Raw genomic sequence first — 23,126 nt, 5'->3', positions numbered from 1 at the left:
CGGTGGAAATCAAAAGAGAACCAGTTCCTACCAAGGTTACCAGGGCTAGAACTAGAAGTGGAGCTAAGAAATCTCCTACATATTTAGTGGTAGTTAATTTAGAAGCCTCACTTGATATGAAAGATCCTTTGACTCATCCAGAATTGGAGGTGCTAAATATTGATCATACAAATGACACTCAGCAGGTGGATATTTTGGCAAACACTATTACCACATTGGTAGTAAGAAATGAAAAAGAAACTATAGTTGGCTCAAATGAAACCTCTATGCACACTGGACCTCTTTGGTTAGAAAATACCTTGAATAGCAAGAAAAGGAATATAGTTCTAGTTTCAGTCCCTTTCAAAGACATCATGAGCAAATGCTTGGGGAAGACTCCCAAAGTGAAGAAATTAAATTGACTTTCATGTTGACACTGGGAATTGGAGTGCAGAGATAGCATGTCAATTGACAGATGAGAAAACAGGGGAGCTTACAGTCCAGGATTTTTCTATCAAAAAGGTGAATATTGGTGCAGCTTCCCCGACCACGGGTGTTCGTTATCTTGAAGCCTCCACAAAAAAAAACATAACGAGGACCTAGAAGGATGAAAAATATAAAAAAGAAACCTTGAGACAAATGGTGGAATATATTGATGCAATTCATGGTCCAGATCCCCAACCATTGTCTGCACGACTAGCACTCTTTGATCGTAAATCCCCTAGCAATCAGAAGTTGCTCGTAGAAGTTAAAAGGAACAAAATGGTGCATGGGGTGTTCCTTGAATGGTTAGATATGGTCAGGAAAGAGGGAAAAGAATATATTGGCCATTTTAGCAAGGTGTATGATGACGTTGCTAAAGTTAACTAAGAATTGGGAAAGGAAAACACAGCCTGGAAGAACAAAGAAGCCAAATGGGCCCAAACAATAGCTCACATGGAAGAAGTTCAAAAGCATGGCGTGATGAAGTTCCTTGCATAAAAGCCTATATAGGGATTCGATGACAATTGAAGCAAGGGAAAATATTTGCAAGGGTAGATTGTTAATTCAAATCCAAACAAACATCAAAACATTCAAATAAAAGACAAGAAAACAAACGTTTATACCCTTGCAATATAGCTCTCTTGTTCCTTCGATTTGGACTCTTGTTGAAGCCAAGAATGTACCCCTTCTTAGCTTGTTTGGATTGGTCCAACAGTGATATGTGATTGGCTCTCCAAGAATTGAGCACAATGGATGGACAAGGAAGGATGAAATGACTAAGTATGGATGAATGCAAATTTTGGCATAATGTGGGTATGAGGATGGTTTCTTGAACTCAAACTAGCAGCATAGACTTACTTGACTTGGAGATGATAAACAAGGGGATGGAGTCCTCAATTTATAGGAGAAGAGGAGAAGAAATAGAGGGCTAGGATTGATCCAAGATGAAGGGTCAGGATTCCATGTGAGTCCACACATGGCCCAAGAGGAGGTGGCAAGACAAGTGTGGAAATAAAGAGATATGCCTTAAAGGCATTTCTTGTCTCCAAACTCCTCAAGGCTCATTGGGAAGACTTCACAATGTGCCTAGGGAAGAGAAAGGAATAAAATATTCCTTGAGAGATGGGGATGAGGAATTAAAAATTCTTCAAAAAGGATGATCATAGGGATTGGAGGAATAAGGAGGAATTAAAAATTCCTTGGAGAAGGGGATGTCTAGCTAAGAAAAGAGCATTTAAGGAAGGTGGTTGGATGGAAGGGACAAGGAGTTGACTTTGTAGCTAATCATGAGGATTAGCCACTAGCAACTCATTAGGAGAGTGATTAGAAGAATTATTAGGTGGGATTAGGGCAAATGGGATTTGTAGGAGGATTTGACTAGGAGAGAGAATGAGTGGAGGGAATTAAAAATTAGAACAATAATGATAAGTGAGATTAGGGGGATTCTAGAAGAATTCGTTAAGTTAATGATAGATTAGGAAAAATGTGATTTGTAGGAATCTTCTAGGTTAATTAATTAAAAGGAGGAATTTGGTGAGAATTAATTTTTAGGGATTTTAGAAGAATAAAAGGTAGATTGATTTATTAAATAAACCAATCAACAAACTATAATGAAAATATTAATTATATTTAATTAACATTGAGAAGGAATAGGAATTTGCACAATTAGTAAATTAATTATGCGAGGAATTTAAATAAATAAATTAAAATAATTAATTTAAGTGTCTACATTTTGCCCCTCTTTTATGCAGCGAAAAATTTGGCGATGGGTAAAAGATAGAAAAAATATGCCCCAGCGTAAAACGCGGGTGGTGTATGCCCCCTCGAGAATTTTTTCGGCATTTTTTAGAAAACTGACGAAAAATTCTCGAAAAGAAGAAGAAAGAAGAAGGGGTGAGAAATGAATGAGAAAGAAAGATAGAGTGGATTGAGAAGAACAAAAGAGGAGATAGAAGGAGGGAGAGTACGAAGGGAATGGGCCCACAGGGGGGTCCATATAAGCCACAAAGGGCCCCATGAAGGGTCATTGTTACACACAAGCATTAGAGCAACCTAGAGCCTAGAAGAAGAGAAGGAGAGATGGATCGCATTCCCACATACGATCACCATGTTGAGAGGGTCCGACGGTACGAGAGACCCGACGGCTATGGACCATCAGTATGCACGACTATCCACCTCTATGTTTTTGTAGGTTTAGAGTTGGACTAGGGCATAAATTAGAGTTAAAGTTTAGCGAGGCATATGTGTTGATCACTGTTTTAGTGTGTGCGCCTCAAGGGTAGCGCGAGCGCTAGTGAATAGCATGAGCACTCGCGACTGGAAGGGGATATCTTGGGGTTTTGGGGCAAGCACTCTCATTTCGTGTAGGCAATCATGTTTTGGCATGGGAACTTGTGGTGGGGGGGAGTTAGGGTTAGGAAAGGGTAGCACGGTGCGGGCGGTCACGCTAGGACAGGTTAGGGTTATGTCGAAGAGGGAGGAAAAGGTTGTGTGGCATGTGCACTTGTGCTAGTCTAGTCTAGGGTCTCATTTGGGGGTTTGTTAGCACGTGCACCTATAGAATGGCGTGAGCGCCACTGGTTTGGTGCGAGCGTTGGTGAATCAGCCCGTGCGCTAGGGAAGAGAGGGATGGAAAATAGGCTTAGAATTTTTTGGCTTGGGGTAAGGTATAGGTGCATTAGGGGGCAAGATATGGCTTAAGGATATGAGATGATGAATTCTATTATTGGATGCAGGTAGATTTGGGGTCACTAGCGTCGAGGGAGCACTGGCCAGCGACCATGAGATTATATCGATGGTTGAGGTAGGATGAGTTAGAGATCCTAGTTGTTGTGGGGTTGCATTTTGTGGGTAGGTGTCCGAGGATTTGAGCCCTTACTGCAATGATGATGGATTTAGTTGAGAGGTGGGACAATAGATATAACACCTTCCACCTACCTACCGGCAAGGCAACGGTGACTCTGCTAGATGTATGGAGGATCTTGAAGATCCCCATTCGCGGTGGCACCTGGACTACCGATTAGATGCGGCAGATTTTTACCTATGGGAGATTTGCGAGTATGAGGCCCTGCCGATGCTGGATAGAAGAAGGATGCATTTGGGTAGGGCAATGGGTATCCGGCATATACCTCATCTAGTACTTGTGATTTGCATATTTTTGGGTGGACGGATTCTACCTAATCTTGGAGGACATGGGTTTCTGGTTGGATGGAGCAGGTGTGTTTATTTCATGGTACATGATTGTGTATAGTATGCCTGGGGAGCTGCAATGTTGTCTTAGTTGTACCATGATATGCATCTTGTGGTGTACAGGGAGTATGCCAGCTTATCTATAGAAGTGACACTTCTCCACATCTAGGCTTGGGAGCATATTGCAGTTACTTGGCCACTAGGTGTATAGGATAGGTAGGTCTGATGGCCATATATAGACAGGTACAAGGGCTTGTTACATTATACATGGATAGGATCGATATGGTTTTGGTGCCACATTTTTATGAGCTTATGCAATTCACATGGCACCCATTTCTGGATAGTAAGAGATGGAGGGCGAACTGGGAATTACACTGGGTCGTAGTGGAGATGTGGCTATTTGGCAGGTCTATATATATCATGGAGTATTATGCCCCTTACAGAGTAGAAAGATAGTTTGGCTTGGTCCAGGACATAGTGGGATACACACCATTGTATCCTCAAACAACATGAGAGGAGAGGTTTTGGGGCCTGACAACGAGTCCATTGGAGGATGGGACCAATTTCCAGAGGGCACCTTATTTGGTTTGGGATGAGCGGCCTAGGGCAGGAGAGGATCTAGGGACCATCGGAGGATACATGAGCTGGTGGGAGGGACATTTTCGAGTGCGCCTTACCATTGTTGGCATTTTGGAGGATAATGAGTTGCAACTGGCAGTAGATGAGATAGTCAGCGGAGAGGATGATGGACCTAGTGAGAGGATTGTGGTTACAGCAGGGAGGGGTGTTGGCAGACAGTAGAGGAGGGTTAGGGTAGTATGGAGGAGAGAGCCTGAGGTAGGATAGGGATAGGAAAGGGAACTAACTACCAGTAGGGGAGGTAGCAGAGGGAAGGGGTGGTGGGGGAGAGGAGGTCGTATCATTCTAGATTCACAGGTACAAGGTGTAGGGTTAGAGGCTAGCGGAGGAGTGTCACGGGTTGATTTTGATAGACTCCAACAGTAGAGAGATGCCACTCAGGTGAGACTTAACTTGCTCAAGGATGAGTTACAAATAGAGAGATGGGAGGCAAAGCCTGGAGGAAGATGTGGAGCGGTTGTGGCGGGAGATAGCAGATTTGACAGAGAGCCTCCATATAGCGAGGACAAAGGTAGATGCTCTGAGAGGGGAGAGGGAGGAGTCTGAGTGGATATTAGAGGAGGCACGGTCAGGGACCGCTATTGAGGCCTTACAGGACGTGCTCCACTGATGGGATGATGAGCTAGAGGAGCTGTGGGGTAGGGTTCAGAGGACAGAGGTAGATGTGACATGACTACGAGGGGAGAGGGATGTGGCCCATCGGATGTTGGTCCCTGCAGGGTTTGGGCAGTTGTATTCTGATATGACATAGCAGAGAGAGAGGGCGGAGAGGGAAGATCGGGAGGCGGCCTACTACAGGGGGCTATACCAAGGAGTGGTACCTGCAAAGCAACGAGGAACCTCGTACATTGAGAGTGTGCAATCCCATAGGACACATAGCCAGTGGCCCATACAGAGCCAGCAGACAAGTCGATCGATGGGTTTTAGGCCACCTAGAGGAGGGGGAGCAGGAGGATCTAGGGGAGGAGGTGTTGAGGAGGGGGTCGGGGAGACAGGTGGGGAGAGTTAGCTCCATTTTGGCTTATGTATTATAATTTGACCCTTTGGGGTGATCATTGTATTATGATAGAGACATTCATCTTTTTGAGCTTATATATATATGATTTGTGGCAACGGTGATACATGTATCGTATTATGATGGACTCTATTTATTATTTTATGATGTGATCCATGGATGATGATTATGGATGTATTGTGCTTACCTATTTGTGATGTAGGGTGGATTCTTATATATGTATGCTTATGATGCGTTACTGACATGTTTATGGATGCAGGATGAGTGATTATGCAAGTCCACATGTTTTTATGTGCATATAAGTTGTATATGAGGATGTGTAATGTATGATGAATATGCAATGCAATAATAGATGGAGATGATTTATGGTGAATGATAAATTATTCTAAATGCAATCTACATGAGGAATGAATGATGAATGTAATGCCACCTACATAGATAATACAATGTAAATGATCAATGCTATGAAAATGATGCAATCTAAATGAATGATGAAATGAATGAATAATGTAACGTAAATGTAAGATGGACAATGAATGTAATCTAAGTGAATGATGTAATGCCATCTTAATATAAATGGATAATGTAACCTAAATGACGTATGCAATGCAATCTAAGTGGTTAATACTTGTGAAAATGATAATCTAAGTGAATAGTTTAATGAAATAAATAGATAATGTAACCTAAATGAATAGATAGTGTAATCTATATGAATAATGAAATGAATGATGCCACCTAAGTGAATAAAATGAATGGATAATGCAATGAGTGATGCATTCTAAATGCATATATGTTTTTGTGAATATGTCGGTAGTAATACAATGATCTTAAATAGAAAAAGAAGAATAAGGGAGGGAGGGGGGAATTGAAGACTCCATGGGATTATTAGATTGGTAAAATTAGGACTTTATGGAATGATGGGGAGAGTTGTGCACAAAAGATGTGGAGAGAAAACCTAGTTTAATATTGCCCTAGGTAACCGGCACCACTAATTATAGGAACTAGGATTCTATGAGAAACCCAAGGCGTGGACTGACTCACAGTCAAACGAGAATTCCTTACACACAACTATGCAAGTGTTGAGGAACATTGATGCAAAGTTGTGGGTACATTCAAGGAAACCCTCAAACATACCGATACCTCTTGTACACAAGAAGGTAAGTGTTGATAAACACTAGTACCAGGTCACTAGTTCATTCAAGAGAGATCCAAAACATGCCATGCTATGACAAATATGCCCCAGTATGCACCTATTGTAAACATACCTGGATATGGAAGATCTGGGAAGTCTCAGATAGATGCAATCGTAGGGAAAAAGATACAAGTCAAAATGAAAATCCAAGAAATCAAACAAGTCAACTATACATGACCAATTGATGTCTCTTTCCAAGAGTAGGATTAGGATGGAGGATTAAACTACCAAGCAAGGGAAGGATTCATCTCTAGGGAAAATGATAGGGCGGGTGGATTTTGGACTAGGCAGTTAACCAGATAACCTTGAACATTGACTTGCAAACTCAAAACTGACTTCAAGACTAGATGAAGCTCACATAGAGGCACAAGCTCAGGGAATGGGAGACAAAAGCTTAGTTTGATGGGACACTTTTTATTCACAATTTAGGCAAAGACTCATCATCATACGAGTGATTATTCCAATGGGAGTGGGGGAACGTCATCATGGGAAAATTGGATAGTGAGGATGACGAAACGCTGACTTGATAGAAGATGGATCTAGATTATTTACCTTAGCGCCTATATGTAGGTTTTCACCAAGGTACTTGCCCATAACGCCACAAAGTGGTTTTCACTAATGGACGAATTGATTTTTCTTTACTTTTTTATATTTATATTTTTTGTGTGTGTGTCATAAGGCACCTTTACCAGGTTTTCACTAGAGTGACGATCTTTTTTCAGGATCTTTTTCTCATTTTTTTTGTATTTTTCCTAATTTTTTGATTTTTTTGATTTTTGGACAATTGATGACTTTCTGAGGACTAGGTATAAAATCTTTTTAGGTGCATGATCACATATTTTGCTATGATCACATATGGTCCAAGACAATTAGGCTCAAACTTGCCTTTCGTCTCTCTTTCTTGAAGGTTTTTCTGATTTTCCATGAGGACAAAGTCACCAATTTCAAATTCTCAGGTTTTGACCTTCTTGTGGTAATTCATGCATAGGCAATTTTGATATACCCGGAGATGGTTTAAGGCCTTCAGACGCCTTTCATCTAGTAGTTCTATCTCTTGTAGTTTGGCAATTTTGTATTCCTTGTCTAGGAGGATATCATGTAGTGACACCCTTAGAGAGGGGATCTCAATCTCAAGAGGGAGGATGGCTTCAAAGCCAAAGACAAGGGAATAGGGGGTGGCACCTGTGGGTGTGCAGATGGAGGTGCGGTAAGCCCACAGAGCAAGGTGGAGCTAGAGGTGTTAATCATGACCAACTTCATTGACTGTCTTTTTGAGGATTTTGATTAAGGTTTTGTTAGAAGCATCAGCTTCATCATTGCCTTGTGGGTGATATGGGGTGGAGAAGCGATGTTGGATGTTGAATTTCTGACAAAGCTCTTTAACATCCAGATTTTTGAATTGTTTGTTGTTGTCTGTAATGATAGCTTCTGGGATTCTATATCAACAGATCAAGTAGTTCAGAATGAATTTGGAGATCTGCTTACCAGTGGTGAAGGCAAGAGGGATGGCCTCCACCCACTTGGTGAAATATTTGGTGGTGGTGATAATAAATTTATGACTGTTGGAGGATGTAGGGTGGATTTTCCCAATGAGATTGAGCCCCCACTGTGAAAAGGGCCAGGGTGTAATGAACGGCTGCAATTCTTGTGATGGTGCATGGATCTTGTCACCATGTTTCTGGCAAGGGATACATTTCTTCACATAATTATATGCATCTACTTCCAATTTAGGCCATTCGTATCCTATTCTTAAGAGATTTTTTAGCCAACGTGAGCCCACTTGAGTGTACCCCACAAATACCTTTGTGCACATCAGGTAGTGCCCATTCAGCCTCTTGTTTATCTAAACACCTTAGGAGGGAACCATCTAAATGCCTTCTGAATAAGGTGTCTCCAAGGATAGTGTAATGAGCACATCGGCGGATGAAGGTTTGTTGTTGGGTTTTGGTAAGGTGTGGGGGAATAGTGTTATCTTTTAGGAAAGTGAAGGTCTCTTGTTACCAAGGGGATTCAGGACCAACGAGTATGCACACCATTTCATATTTTGGTAAATCATATGCTGGTATGAATAATTTCTCGACCAAGAACTCACACTTCTGACTATGTGTTGGCATCTGAAAGAGGAAGCCAATGGTGGCCATTGCATCTGCAGCTCTATTATTTGTTTGTGGAATTTGATCAAACTTGATTGTTGTGAAATGTTGCTTAAGATCTTCAACCATACTAAAATAGGGAAGAAGTTTGCCATCTTTTGTTTGATATTCGTCATTGACTTGTTTTATGACGAGTTGGGAATCACCATAGACTTGTAATTCTAATATCTTTCATTAGATAGCCAAGCGTAGTCCAGTAATCAGTGCCTCATATTATGTGATGTTGTTGGTACATGAAAAGGCTACCTTGTATGACTTTGGGATGCAATCTCCTTGAGGTGTGATTAACAGTATTCCTGCCCCCAATCCATTTTGGGTGCAAGAGCCATCAAAGTACAACTACCATGTGGAGGATGTGGTGACAGTCATTATGAATTCATCTAGAAATTCTATAAGGATCGAATGGTCACCTAGAAGTGGAGCCTCAACCAATTGGTCTACAATTACTTGTCCCTTTATTGCTTTTTTGTCTACATATTTAATGTCAAACTTGCTTAATAGCATGACCCATTTAGCAGTCCTACCAGTGAGGGCAGCTTTTGACAAGAAATATTTAAGAGGGTCAATCTTAGCAATCAGTTTTGTTTTGTTGTTTAGCATGTAGTGCTAGTGTTTTTGTGTACTAAATACCAATGCTAAGCATGCTCTTTCAATAGGGGTATAATTGAGCTCATACCCCACGAGTGTTCGAATGATGTAGTATATGGCATTCTCTTTTCCCTGATCATTTTTCTGTGCCAATAATGCCCCCAATTCCACTGTAGTAGCACATATGTACAAAATAAGAGGCTTTCAAGGAGTAGGAGGCATAAGAACTGCAGGTGATGTCAATATTCTTTGAGTTTTTCAAAAGCCTTTTGACACAGGCAGTCCCATTTGAATTTTATGTCTTTGCGTAATAGGTGTGCAAATGGATGGCATTTATCTACAAGCTGCGAGATGAAGTACCTGATAGATTAGAGTTTCTCTTGGAGGTTGCTCATCTATCTGAGGGTCTTTGGGGGACGCATTTCCAAGATGGCTTTCACCTTTGCAGGATCAACCACAATGCCTTTGTGGGAAACAATGAAACCTAGCAGTTTTCCCAATGTGACACCAAAGACACACTTCTTAGGATTGAGGTGCAGTTTGTATTTTTCCAATCTTTCAAAGATCTGCCTTAAAATAGGATGTGGTCATGTCCTATCATTGATTTTCCTAGAAGATTTTTCACATAGTCCTCCATGATTTTGTGCAAGAGGTCATGAAAATTTGTTGTCATTGCATGTTGATATGTAGCTCTAGCATTTTTTAGGCCAAAAGGCATGACTTGGTAACACAAAAGTCCCCCATGGTGTTGTGAATGTAGTTTTGTGTTGATCTTCCTCTACAATCCTGATCTGATTATATCTAAAAAATTCGTCCATAAGTGATAGCACCTCATGTCCCACTATAAGGTCCACAATCATGTCTATGTTGGGGAGAGGGAAATCATCCTTAGGGAAAGCCTTATTTAGATCTCGAAAATCAATATAGATACGGATGCCCCCAACGGGTTTGTTGACAGGTATAATGTTGGATACCCATTTAGGGTAGTCTATTGGTTTGATGAATTATGCATCTAACATCTTTTAGAGTTCTAATTTGACCAGAAGTACAATATGTGGATGCATCTTGCGTAACTTCTGTTTTACGGGTTTTGCATCTGGATGAACAGCAAGATTATGAACCACAAATTCAGGATCTAGATGTGGCATGTCAGTGTAGGACCAAGTGAAGTTGATTTTTGTCTTTGTGAGGAAATTGATGAAGTCTTGTTTCTCTTGATCCGTGAGGAATTTGGCAATGAGCATGTTCTTTGGAATGTCTTTGATGCCCATATTTATACTATTTGTGTATGCGGGAAAAGCGGGTCGATAGAACTCAATATGTGAAAAACCGAGCTCTATGGAGCCTTGCTCACACACCCACTAGACTTCTTGGTGCAAGCTATGGAGTCATGAAGCATGGCTCAGCTTCCCAAGGATGGTTCCATGGTTCTCTATCTTGCACGGTCCCTCAAACCAATGTTTTTGCTCTCAGATCACTGAGCAAAATGGTTTAGGGATGGCAAATGCAAGAACGAGGGATGCTTTTGTTGATTTTTAATATGAGATGCATCCTAAGCTATGCATGATGCTACAAATGCAATAAACTAGCTATAAGATGACAAGGTTAGTAAACAAAGCTATCCTAGCATGCTATATTAGTTCATGATTAAGCTAAATGATAAGGAACATACTCTAAATTAGCATATTTAGATTAATTCTTGATTTAAAAGAGAAGCTAAATGATGAGCATATAAAATATGAAAGCTTGAATGGATTTGAGTATAAGTGAGATGTTAAAGTCTTGGATCTCTAAAATGGAGGAATGAGAGCTCTATTTATAGCAAAAAACAGGGCAATGGATGGCCAGGATTGAAAGAGTTAATCAAGGGCCAAGTTTGAAAGTTGGGAATCCATGTTTGCAATTGGCACCAATGAAATGGTGACAATTGTCAACATAAGGTTGGTTGAGAGGAGGTGTAAGAAGCATTAAATGCTTGATAAGACCTCATGGTTACCCTAGGGGTTAAGGGTTAAGGTTAGGTTAAGGTTATCCATTGGATAAAGCTTTTACCCAAAGAATAAACTCTTGTGCAAAGGTTTAAGGATAACCATGGTCAAAGCAATAAATGCTTGATGAGACCCTTGGGTTAGATGGAGGTTGAGTTTATGGAAATTCTTTAACCATGTAAGAGGGTTTGAGTTAACCATAAATGGTTATGAAGACTTTGGGGATAACTTTGTAAGAGTCCTTCCAAATTTGGGGGCATTCAACAAGTTAGCTTGTTGAATGGATAAAGGCTTTAATGCATTTTGAAGACTTTACTCCAAATTTAAGAAGTGACCTCCTCAAATTTAGGGAAAAAGGATAATGGATGGGTTTGGGTTAATTAATTAGGATTAAAAGAATCTAGAAGAGGTTAAACAGAGGGTTATGTATGCAAGTGGAAGGTGTAGGATTTTGCAAGTGGGTGAGGGAAAATAGGTTTTAATTGAATTTAATTCAATTTGGTTGCAATTAAATAAATTAGATTTATTTAATTTAGGATAACTATTTTAATTAAATTTGAATTTTTAATTAAAAAGTGGATAGAGGCTTTAATTGAATAAAATGGATTTATCCTATTAAATGGTATAGTGAATTTAATTGAGTAATTTACTTAATTAAATAGAGGAATGTGGATATTTTAATTAAATTGGATTTAATTAAATAGAGAAATGAACATAAAATATTCATTTAGGAATATGGTCATTTTTATACGTCTACATTTTGCCCCTCTTTGAAGTGACGTGTGTGCACATGTTATTTCAAAGAAAATGATGTGTTGTTGTGATTTTATGATCGATGTTGTTTATGATTTTTATGATTTTTATGATTTTTATGTCGTGCCCCAGATCTGATGTGTGATGCCCCAGATTCGATAAATGATGGTGATAATGCCCCCTCGGGAGATGAATCAATATTTTAAAAAATTTGATTTGATTTGATGATTTGTGTTTGCGGCACAAGATTTTGGCTAGGTGAAACGTTGAAATTGATTCATCTCCCGATAATTGACATGTTTTAGGGTAGGAGGGAGACCGCGAGAAAATTACATGCTCATTGCCCTAACCCTAATTTCATTTTTCTCCTATAAAAGGGGAAAAGTGCTTTGATTTGTTTCATTTGTGCTTTGTTGACTTTTGAGAAAGAGATTTTGGAGAGAAGTCAAAATGCCCATTCCTTATTCTAGGCATCGTTTTGAGCGCGTTCGGAGGTATCGGAGACCTATCGCATATGGCCCACCAGTAAGTCAACGCTTTTGACCCTTTTTTGCTTTTTTATTTGATTGTTTTTGGTTTGTTTTTTATTTTTGAAATTCGGTTTTAATGGTTTAGCGCATAGAAGTCATAGTTTAGCACATGCGATAAATTAGGTAGCGCATAGGGTATAAATTTTAGGGTAGCATCCAAAATTTAATAGGGTAGCGCATTAAAATTTTAGGCTAGCGTATGGTCCGAGAGTAGCGCATGATGAACATAGGGTAGCGCGTCAGGCTAAAAGGGTAGCGCATAGGTTAGACCTAGCGCATAGGGTACGTAGGAGGTCGCATGGGTAGGGGGATTTAGCACGTAGGTTAGACCTAGTGCATAGGGTCAAATAGGTAGCGCTAGCATGGGATAGGTTAGCGCATAAGTTAGTTTTAGCGCCTAGGGTAGGTTGGGTGGCGCATGGAGGAAAAAGAATAGCGCATAGGGGAGACACAATAGCGTGTGGAGAAAACAACGTAGCGCATGGGTGCATTTTAGCGCATAGCCAAGTTTTTGTAGCACATGGGTCGAGTTTTGCAAGAGTTAGTAATTTTTTGAATGTGAAAAATTCCATAGGAAAAAAGTCAGTTTTGCCTGGGGGATGGATTTTTGTCACTTGCTTGGTTTTTTTATTATGGTTTTGAAAATGTGTCCAATATGAGTGTTGATATAACTTGATTTAAGTTGTGATTTGTTTCAAGTTATTGATATAGATATGAATGTGTTGTTTTGATCGAAGCATGATTTGTTTTTGCACTGTGTTTCAAGTTCAATGTGTGGAGCCTGATTTGTGTTACAAGCTGATATGGGTTGGAAACTTGAGTTGTTTTACAAGCTGATATGGGTGGGAAACTTGATTTGTTTTACAAGTTTATGTGATGTGGAGACTTGAGTTGTTTTACAAGTTTTGATATGGTTTTTGAAAACTTGAGTTGTATTACAAGTTGATATGATATGATGTGGAACTTGATTGGATGAGCAAATTGTTTCATGCTTTTGATGTGATTTTGATTTTTGATAACTTTGTTTGGATGTGGAAACTGATATTGGACTTGTTTTGCATTTTGACAGGAGCGATTGGGAGTGTTGCAATCGCGGGAGCGGTTTCCCAGACCTTGGGCACTGATACCACGGTTGGCACAGGCTGACCTAGATGTGATTGATAGATGCGGGTTATCATCTTTGCTAGACATGTCGTGGTTCACTATGAACCGAGGTCTACTGACAACACTTGCTGAGAGGTGGCATAGTGACATGAACACCTTTCACTTTACTACGGGCGAGATGACAGTCACTCCAGAGGACTGTTATAGGATCTTACAGATTCCAGTAGTAGGTGCTTTATTGCCCTATGAGTAGACAGAGGAGGGTGGTACTGAGGCGTTGTGATGCATTTTTCATGATGAGATGGTATGTGGGTATGAGATCCCATGGCAGGAGTTCCTAGATTTAGACTATGCCCCCCTCCCGTCAGTACTAGCAAGGTTTATCGGTGGATTTCTTTGTCATGATCGTAGGTCAAAGGGATTCTCTGTGGGTTGAGGATTGGTTCTGGAGGAGATGGTGACCCAGGGCCGCAGGTTCACTTGGGGATCAGCCATGTTAGCCCACCTATTCAGGGACCTACATGAGGTGGTGTATCTGGGTTATGGCAGTTTGTCGACTAGAGTGACACTTTTACAGGTATGATGCTGGGAGCACATTCTGGCAGTGAGACCACTGGTAGATAGAGACAGGCCTGCTAGGTAGGCATATGCTTATGGTTATAGGGGTCTAGTTGTCCAGCGTAAGCTAGGCAAACTGGAGCATTGGAGGAGGGTCCTGGATGACATAGATACGGTCGTTTGGCTACCGTATACAGATTGCGAGGTCTGGGCAGAGGATGGGTTGGAGATGTCATTTGTATTTATGAGCCAGTTTCTGATAGGGCGGACGCCCTTTGTGATAGAGAGATTCCAGGTGCGCAGGGTGCTGAGGCAGTATGGTCGGCAGCAGGGTATACCGCAGGGGACCTACTTGTATGCGCGGCGTAGACAGGATGTACCTGATTGGGGTCCCACTATTGACAGTGGGGAAATCATAGAGGAGTTCTCGAGCTTAGCAGCTTAGATATGGGACTATGCTCCTGAGATACTTGACGCAAGGATGACCCATGTGTTCGTGGGTTTGTTCACAGGGCGTGTTGTATCCGGGATATCAGATCCTGAGGAGATGCGGCCAGCCTTTGATGATGATGAGGAGGATGTTGGGGGAGATGGCGATGATGGGGATGATGGAGGCGGAGGTAGACGATGGGGGAGAGGATATAGGGGGAGGAGAGGAGACAGGGGTAGGGATGAGGGAGGTTGAGTGGAGAGAGTAGTTTGGTGAGCTATGATGGACAGGGGGAGAGGAGGGCTAGCTATTGGAGCAGAGGAGGAGGGGAGAGTGGGAGAGGTGATGGCAGTGGTGGGAGGGACAGATGAGTGGAGGCGACCGACACAGAGGAGGAGGACTGATGAGTTACCTCCCCCAGCACCTAGGATAGGCAGAGGGATAGGGGGTACCCCCTCATAGGTGCCCCTACGAGTCTGAGTCCCAACACATGTGGAGGATGCACAGATTAGGACCCTACAGTTGATAGTTCAGCAACTACAGGCACAAGTGTTGGCGCAGTAGTGTCAGATCACTCAGTTGATGCTAGACCGAGACACGGAGATACAGTGGCATGGTCAGGCAAAGGAGCTGGCAGCTAGTATTCAGAGAGCGGTAGCAGGGGGGCCGATGAGGGATATCATGAGGGAGCTATCCTCGAGAGTGAGGGGGGCGGAGTATTATAGATGTCATTATGAGGATGTTGTGCCCAAGGAGTGCAGAGTACAGAGCTTCACATAGGCAAGATCGAGTCGATCTTGAGAGACTGGGACATAGTCAGAGAGCAGAGGCGTGACGGGGCCTTCGAGACAGGATCCTCCTGGAGATCCAGGAGCTGGGACATTAGCTGCAAGACCATCCCCCTCAGGAGATAGTCATACCTGAGAGACGATGTCTCTATTGTATTTTTAGATCATTGTTTTGCTTGTACTGGGCACAGACATGACATATTTTGTACATTTTGATCATTTTTGAGATATATATATATATATATATGGCACCATTTTCTTTGATCATGTGATGTGTTATATGGATGCATGTTCTATGTGCTCTTTCTTTACTTTATGATGATGCAATGCTTAGATAGATGATATGATGCATGATGTAAATGTATGATGTATGCTTTGATATGCTGTGAGATGTATCTTGAAAATGATTTGATAATGATGTGAGATGTATCTTTAAAATGATTTGATAATGATGTGAGATGTATCTTGAAAATGAGATTTATGATTTGATAATGATGTGAGATGTATCTTGAAAATGAGATGTATGATTTGATATGCAAAATGATATGCAACTACTTTTAAAATGATATGCAACTATGTTAAAATGATATGCAATTATGTTAAAATGATATGTAACTATGTTAAAATGATATGCAACTATGTTTTTGGAGCATCCTCATTCTGCATTTGTCATCCTGATATAACCATATGTTATTTGCTTTCAAGATAAGTATCATCATTGAGCATTAATTTGTTTTGGATATGTTGAAAATTTATACAAGCATAATGGTATATTTGAACCCTAATGACCTGAGAAAAATTTACATGATGTTTGATTTTGCAAGATAGCACAAGCGTCAAGGTATAATTGAACTAGGACGACCAAAGTGCGGATTGCGTAAAAACAGACAAGATTAAAGCATTCGTATGTGTAAAGTGGCATCATGTCTTTAGTGATATTCAATGTATCACATCTCGAGATAAGTATTTACATAGTACAAATAATCGCCTCCCAAACAGAAGACTAAGAAAATATTGGAGTTTCCCCATGATCTCTAGCTTTGAAGCATTTAGTGAGAAAATGCAGAGAATCCAATAATTTAAAAAAGTTCAAAATGCAAAAATAGTCAAGATTTTATGCGATAATGCAACATTTAGTACTTCAGAAAATCATCCATCTTTGGTATTTATGTGATTCTTTGTTTTGTTTTGCGATGAAGTGTAGTTTTGGTCGTTGGATGTGATGTTTCTGATTTTTGTAAATAGTTTTGATGTCTTGAATATGTTGCAAGTTTTGACGATTTATTGCCCCTAACTGAGTGTGCCTCTTGATGTGAATATGTACAGTGATTTCGAAGCCATGGTGGAATATGGTAAGAGGATATATATGGATAGACCAGGATAGTGACTACGCTAAGTATGTCCTGAATGGATATTTGCTAAGTGTCGGGCGATGGCCGATAGTACTTTATTGCAAGTTTATAGATGTAGATGGAGGAGTTGTTCTTTCACAATAGTGCCTATTACCAGGTTTTCACCAATTGCTTTTATTGTACCTTTTTATTTGCTTTTTCTGGATTTTTTTGATTTTTTTGCTTGTTTTTTATTTTTTCGTGCATTAGACTACTCAAGTGTAGTATTTCTTCAGATGAATGTTGTTAGTTGGTTCTTCGAGCACATCTCCTTCTGAGGTTGTGAGCTGATAGGCACCTGATCCATAGACTAATATGATGACATAGGGACCCAACCAGTTAGGTTCAAACTTCCCTTTCTTTTCTCGATCTTGTTGATTTCTTGGATTTTCTTTGAGGACTAGGTCCCCAACCTTGAAATTGCAAGGGATGACCTTGTGATTGTAGCTTCTACACATGCATTACTAATATGCTTTGAGATGAGTGTAAGCATGCTGACATCTTTCATCTAATAGTTCCAGTTCTTGCAGTCGGTTGACCCGATACTCTTCATCTGGGATTAAGCCTTTTAAAGAGACTCTGAGAGATGAAATTTCTACCTCCAATGGTAAAATAGCTTCGGATCCATAGACCAATGAAAAAGGTGTTGCTCCTGTAGGTGTACGGATGCTAGTTCTGTATGCCCAAAGTGCTGGATTGAGTTGGATATGCCAATCTTTGCCTGCATCATTTATTGTTTTCTTGAGAATCTTCAGTATTGCTTTGTTGAATGCTTATGCTTGACCATTTCCCTGGGGGTAGTATGGTGTAGAGAACCGATGTTGTATTTTGAATTGTTCACATAGTTCTCGGACATCTTGGTTTTTGAATGGTTGTCCATTATCGGTGATGATGGAACTTGGAATACCATATCTACAAATCAGATAGTTTAGGATAAAAGATGCAATTTGCTTTCCAGGTACTATGGTCATTGGGACTACTTCTATCCACTTGGTAAAGTATTTTGTTGCAGTTATAATGAACTTGTGTCCATTTGAAGATGAAGGATGAATTTTTCCAACCAAGTCTAGCCCCCACTAACAAAAAGGCTAGGATGTTGTAAATGGCTGCAATTCCTCTGCTAGTGCATGTATCAAATTGCCATGGATCTAGCATTTAGGATACTTCTTGGCGAAGTGGTAAGAATCTTTCTCCATTGTAGGCCAATAGTATCCCATCCTTAGAAGCTTTTTGGCAAGAGTAGTCCCACTTGAATGTGTTCCACAAATACCTTCGTGAAGCTCATGTAAAGTGAAATCAAAACCATTACGATCAAGGCAACGAAGAAGAGTACCATCTAAACCTCAACGGTACAAAGTATCAGTAGTAAGGGTATAACGGGTAGCTTGTTAGATAAAATTACATTTTTGGTTTCGGGATAAGTCAATGGGCAGGATGTTATTCTTTAAATAATCATATATCGGTCCATATAAAGGTGAATCCAAACCGGTTAAGGCATAGACAACATGGGATCCGGAGTGGTCATAGGCTAGGGAGAATAGTTGCTCTACCAGGAACTCATAACAACTCTATTGCTCTAGAATTTATAGTAATAAAGTGATAGTAGCCATGGCATCGGCTACTTTGTTGTTCAACCTTGGTATCTGCTTGAAGGTGATGTGTACAAAATACTGTTTGAAGTCATCCACCATTCGTTTGTAGGGTAGTAGCTTGTCATCCTTTGTTTGATAGTAGTTGTTGATCTAATTGACGACTAGTTTTGAATCTCCATAGACCATTAACTCTATGATCTTCCATTCTATGGCCATTTTGATGCCTATAACCAATGCCTCATATTCAGCCACATTATTTGTGCATGGGAACATAAGCCTATATGATCTTGGTATAGTGTGTCCTTCAGGAGTGATGAAAAGAATGCCAGCACCTAAACCATGTTGAGTGTAGGATCCATAAAAGTATAGAGTCTATTACGTGGTAGAAATAGCAAGAACATCCCTGTCTGGAAATTCAATCTCCATAGTTTGTTTTCCTGGTAGTGGTGCTTCAGCTAGTTGATCTGCAATTGCTTGTCCTTTGATGGCCCTTCGTTCTGTGTATTGGATGTCGAATTCACTGAAAATCATGACCCACTTAGCTAATCATCCAGTAAGAGCTGCCTTGCTAAGTAGATATTTGAGAGGATCAATTTTTGCTACTAGCTTAATTGTGTGTGCTAGCATATAATGTTAGAACTTTTGAGATGCGAAGACTACTGTTAGACAAGCCTTCTCAATGAATGTGTAGTTGAGTTCGTAGCTATTCACTATTTTACTGATGTAGTAGATGGCTCGTTCTTTTCCTTGTTGATCTTCTTGTGCTAATAGTGCCCCCAGTGATATATCCATTGTTGAAATGTATAAAATAAGTGGCTTTCCTGCGACTGGTGGTACTAAAATTGGTGGGTTCATCAAATACTATTTGATTTGATAAAAATATTTTGTGCACTTGGTCTCCCATCTGAAAGGTACATTCTTATGGAGCAAATGATTGAATGGTAGGCTTTTATCAGCTAAATGAGTGATGAATCACCTGATTGATTGCATTCGTCCTTGTAGATATCTGAGTTGAGTGATATTCTTTGGTGGTGGCATCTCCATAATGGCTTGTACCTTTGTTGGATCCACTTCAATACCTTTATCTGAGACAATGTAGCCCAGCAACTTTCTTGATGTAACCCCGAAGACACACTTCTTAGGGTTGAGCCGAACTTGGATTTTCTCCAATCGATCAAATATTTTTGTTAGGATGTTGAGATGTTCTGCTCTGGTGAATGATTTAGCTAGCAGATCGTCCACATAGTCTTCCATGAATGTGTGCATCATGTCATGAAAGATTGTTGTCATTGCTCTCTGATAAGTAGCCCCCGCATTCTTTAAGCCAAAAGGCATAACATTCCAACAGTACGTTCCCCAAGGATAGGTGAATGTTGTTTTGTCTTGATCTTTCGGGGCTATTTTGATATGATTATAGCCTAAGAAACCGTCCATTCGTGAGAGCATTGCATGGCCAGCTGTGAGGTCTACAATTATGTCAATGCTGGGTAAAGGAAAGTCATCTTTTGGACAGGCTTTGTTGACATCTCTGAAATCAGTGCAGATTCTGATACTGTCATCTGGTTTTGATACTGGCACTATGTTGGAGATCCATTCTACATAGTCGATGGGTCAGATGAATCCGACATCTAATAATTTCTTTAGTTCAGCTTTGACCATGAGTGCCACCTGTGGATTCATCTTTCGTAGCTTTTGTTTGACTGGCTTAACTCCTGGAGAGATGGACAAGTGATGCATGATTAAGTGTAAATCAACTCCGAGCATATTGGCATATGACCAAGCAAAGTTAATTTGCTTTTATTTAAAAAAAATGATAAATGTCGATCTTTCCTCTCTATCAGAGATTCTGCAAGGTTTATGTTTTTTGCTGCTTCTATGGTACGAATGTTGATTAATTGAGTGGGCTCAATCAATATGGGTGATCGCTCATGAAAGTGTTCTGGAAGAGTGTCAACTCTCCCATCTTTAGGTGCCTTGAAAAGGTTTTCACCCTCAGATGCATCCTTTATTTTTACTTTTTTGTGATCTAGAGCTACCATTGACTAGTTTTCAGCATCAGATCTTTTATTTGGTTCATTTTTGTGATTGAGAGACTTGGCACTCCCTGGTTTGCAGACATCGTTACTTTGTTCGCTGGTAGAGCCTGTTTCCAATTTAACGGTACATAGGTAATGGATAATAGATTCATTGTCTGGGAAAATTGGTATATCATGTATTTCAGGTTCGTCCCAGTCAATGAGGTCAGGAAAGACAAGCGGTAAGGAATTGTTTGGTGGATCAAGTTCTGCTACTGTAAGTGTCAAGATAGAGGTTTCATCATGATTGGTTTTGGTAAAGAAGCCAAGGATTTCATCGAGGTCTTCGATGGTATTATCTTCCGTATAGACTTGTTCATAATGCTTCTGTTCGCTTTCCTTGGCATCATAGATATTTTGTGGTCCAAATTCAAGAGATCTATCGTTTCCATTATGTTCTTCCTAAGAAAGGGATATGGTGCCAGTATTATTAGTGATATCTGCAGTAGCATTTGAGCAGCTACCCCATTCATATTCATTTGAATCAGTCTCTGAAGCATCATATCAGATTCTATCAGTGTTGTAAACAGGTATGTTGTAGGGTGAGAATAGATTTTTGTTGATTCGGTGTCAGATCTTGCTTCTACTTTCTGTATTTGTTCATAAATTGTGCCTCCTTGGGGAGGAACAATGGTATCAGGAGATGATATTATCAGTTCTTGAGATATTGGTGTTTGAATATGAGCTACTACTGCAGATATGGCCTTCTTGTGGCTTAGAAACTTTTCCTGATGTAACTTTTGTTCTTGACGTTCACGTGTCTTGCGGATTGTTTCTGTTGACTCAAATAGTGCTTCCTACCAGGATTCTTCTTTGTACTTCTTCTTTTCTTTCCATTGAGGTTTTGGAGTTATGCATGGTGTCTTTCTTAATAGGAAAGTGAGTTTACAACCCAATCATGTTTTGTCTCTACTGGGCTGTGAAGGAAGATCTATGGCTTTAGTGACTCCTTTGCATTTTCCAATAGGTCCTTTACCATCATATCCCATTTGCTACATGATTAAGTAGCCCTTTCCATATAGGTGTGTTGGTAGAACTATGTCCAGAGTAGCTGCTCTATTATCTTCTTCCTCATCTTTGTATAACCAGCTAAGAATGTCTTTATCTTCTGATTCATGTGCTAGAGTGCCTAATTGGATGAAGGTACCATCAAATTTGGTGATGGGCTGAGTGACCTGATGTGTCGACAGAGTGGGCAATCCATGAGATCTGGGTGATGTCGGTAATTTGGCCAAACACAGGGGTTCCAAAGAGTATTCTCCCATACCTTGGTCTTTGATTTGCATTTTCTGCTTGAAATCTCCAGATAATGATTCGAGTCTTCCCTTCTGTAGATCTGATGTTGAGGATCGTTGCTTTTCTCTATTATGAGGAACTAAACTATCCTGGGCTACCCCCATTGCGTTACAATATTGAAATGGATTGTGATCAGCAAATATAGAGACCTCTTGTCCGTTATAAGGAAATTTGACACACTGGTGATACGTAGAAGGCACTGCTTGCATTTCATGTATCCAGGGTTGACCTAATAAAATATTGTAGGTAAGGTCTATATCTAAGACCTAACACATAGCATCTTTTTGCACTGGTCCAACTTGAATGGGTAACATCACAGTTCCTTTAGATGACCTTTCCTCATCATCATAAGCCTTTATGGTAATATTTTTACGGGGATCAATAGATTCCTCCAAGAAGCCTAATGCATGGATAAGCTTTAAAGTACATATATTAAGTCCAGCTCCTCCATCTATTAAGACTCTTTTTACTCGATGTTTATAAATGATGACTTCAATATGGAGAGGAGTGTTATGTGAATGACTCAAGGAAGTATTATCATGCTCTAAGAAGGTGAGATTATGAGGCCCTGTCATATGGGCGACCATGGCTTGAAATTTGTCTGCATCCAGATCTTGAGGTATATTTGTTTCCAAGAGCGCTTGTTCCAATATGTTTTAGTGTTTGGGTGATAGTTTCAGCAATTCTAGTATAGATATCTGAGCTGGAGTTTTGCATAGTTGGCTGACCAAATCATATTGGATCTTTGGTGTAGTGTTTGTAGGTGCGGTATGTCCTTTCAAGATATATTTCTGAGTTCGGGTTGTTACATTGATAGATTCATGATCATGCTGGTCTCGGATGGTGATAACGTTTACCTGATGATCTTCAGCTGATATGTGATTGATGGTGTTATTGTAGATGTGGTTGATATGAGCTCCACGTGTATCATTCGAGGTTGAAGCTCCATCTTTGTTGTAATTTGGAAGAGGATTTTTAAAGGCTCCATGGTCACCATTTGTTTTGAGACCATCTATCATTAAGTCACCTCTATCAATCATGTCTTGAACAATGTTTTTCAATCTCATGCAATCATTCGTCCGATGACCCTTGTTACAATGAAAATCACAATAGTGTGAATCATTCCACCAAGGTGGTTTGATTTGGGGTTCATAGTTGCTGATTGCAGGCAAAGAGAGAATCTTGTTTGCCAAAAGCACTTTGAATGCTGATTCTAGTGATTGCCCCAGTGGTGTGAAGACACGCTTTTGGAAATTGTTAGTGTTGTCACTCAAATTGTTATTAGGTCCTTGATTCGTGGTTTTGTTTTGAGTATCATTGGTGTTGTTTGTGTTGGGTTATCCTTGATTGGTTTTTGGTACATATGTGTTAACGTTTGGATTA

The sequence above is a fragment of the Cryptomeria japonica genome, chromosome 9, assembly GCF_030272615.1.
Source record: "Cryptomeria japonica chromosome 9, Sugi_1.0, whole genome shotgun sequence".
Taxonomy (NCBI): domain Eukaryota; kingdom Viridiplantae; phylum Streptophyta; class Pinopsida; order Cupressales; family Cupressaceae; genus Cryptomeria; species Cryptomeria japonica.
Note: the sequence above shows the minus strand (reverse complement) of the source record.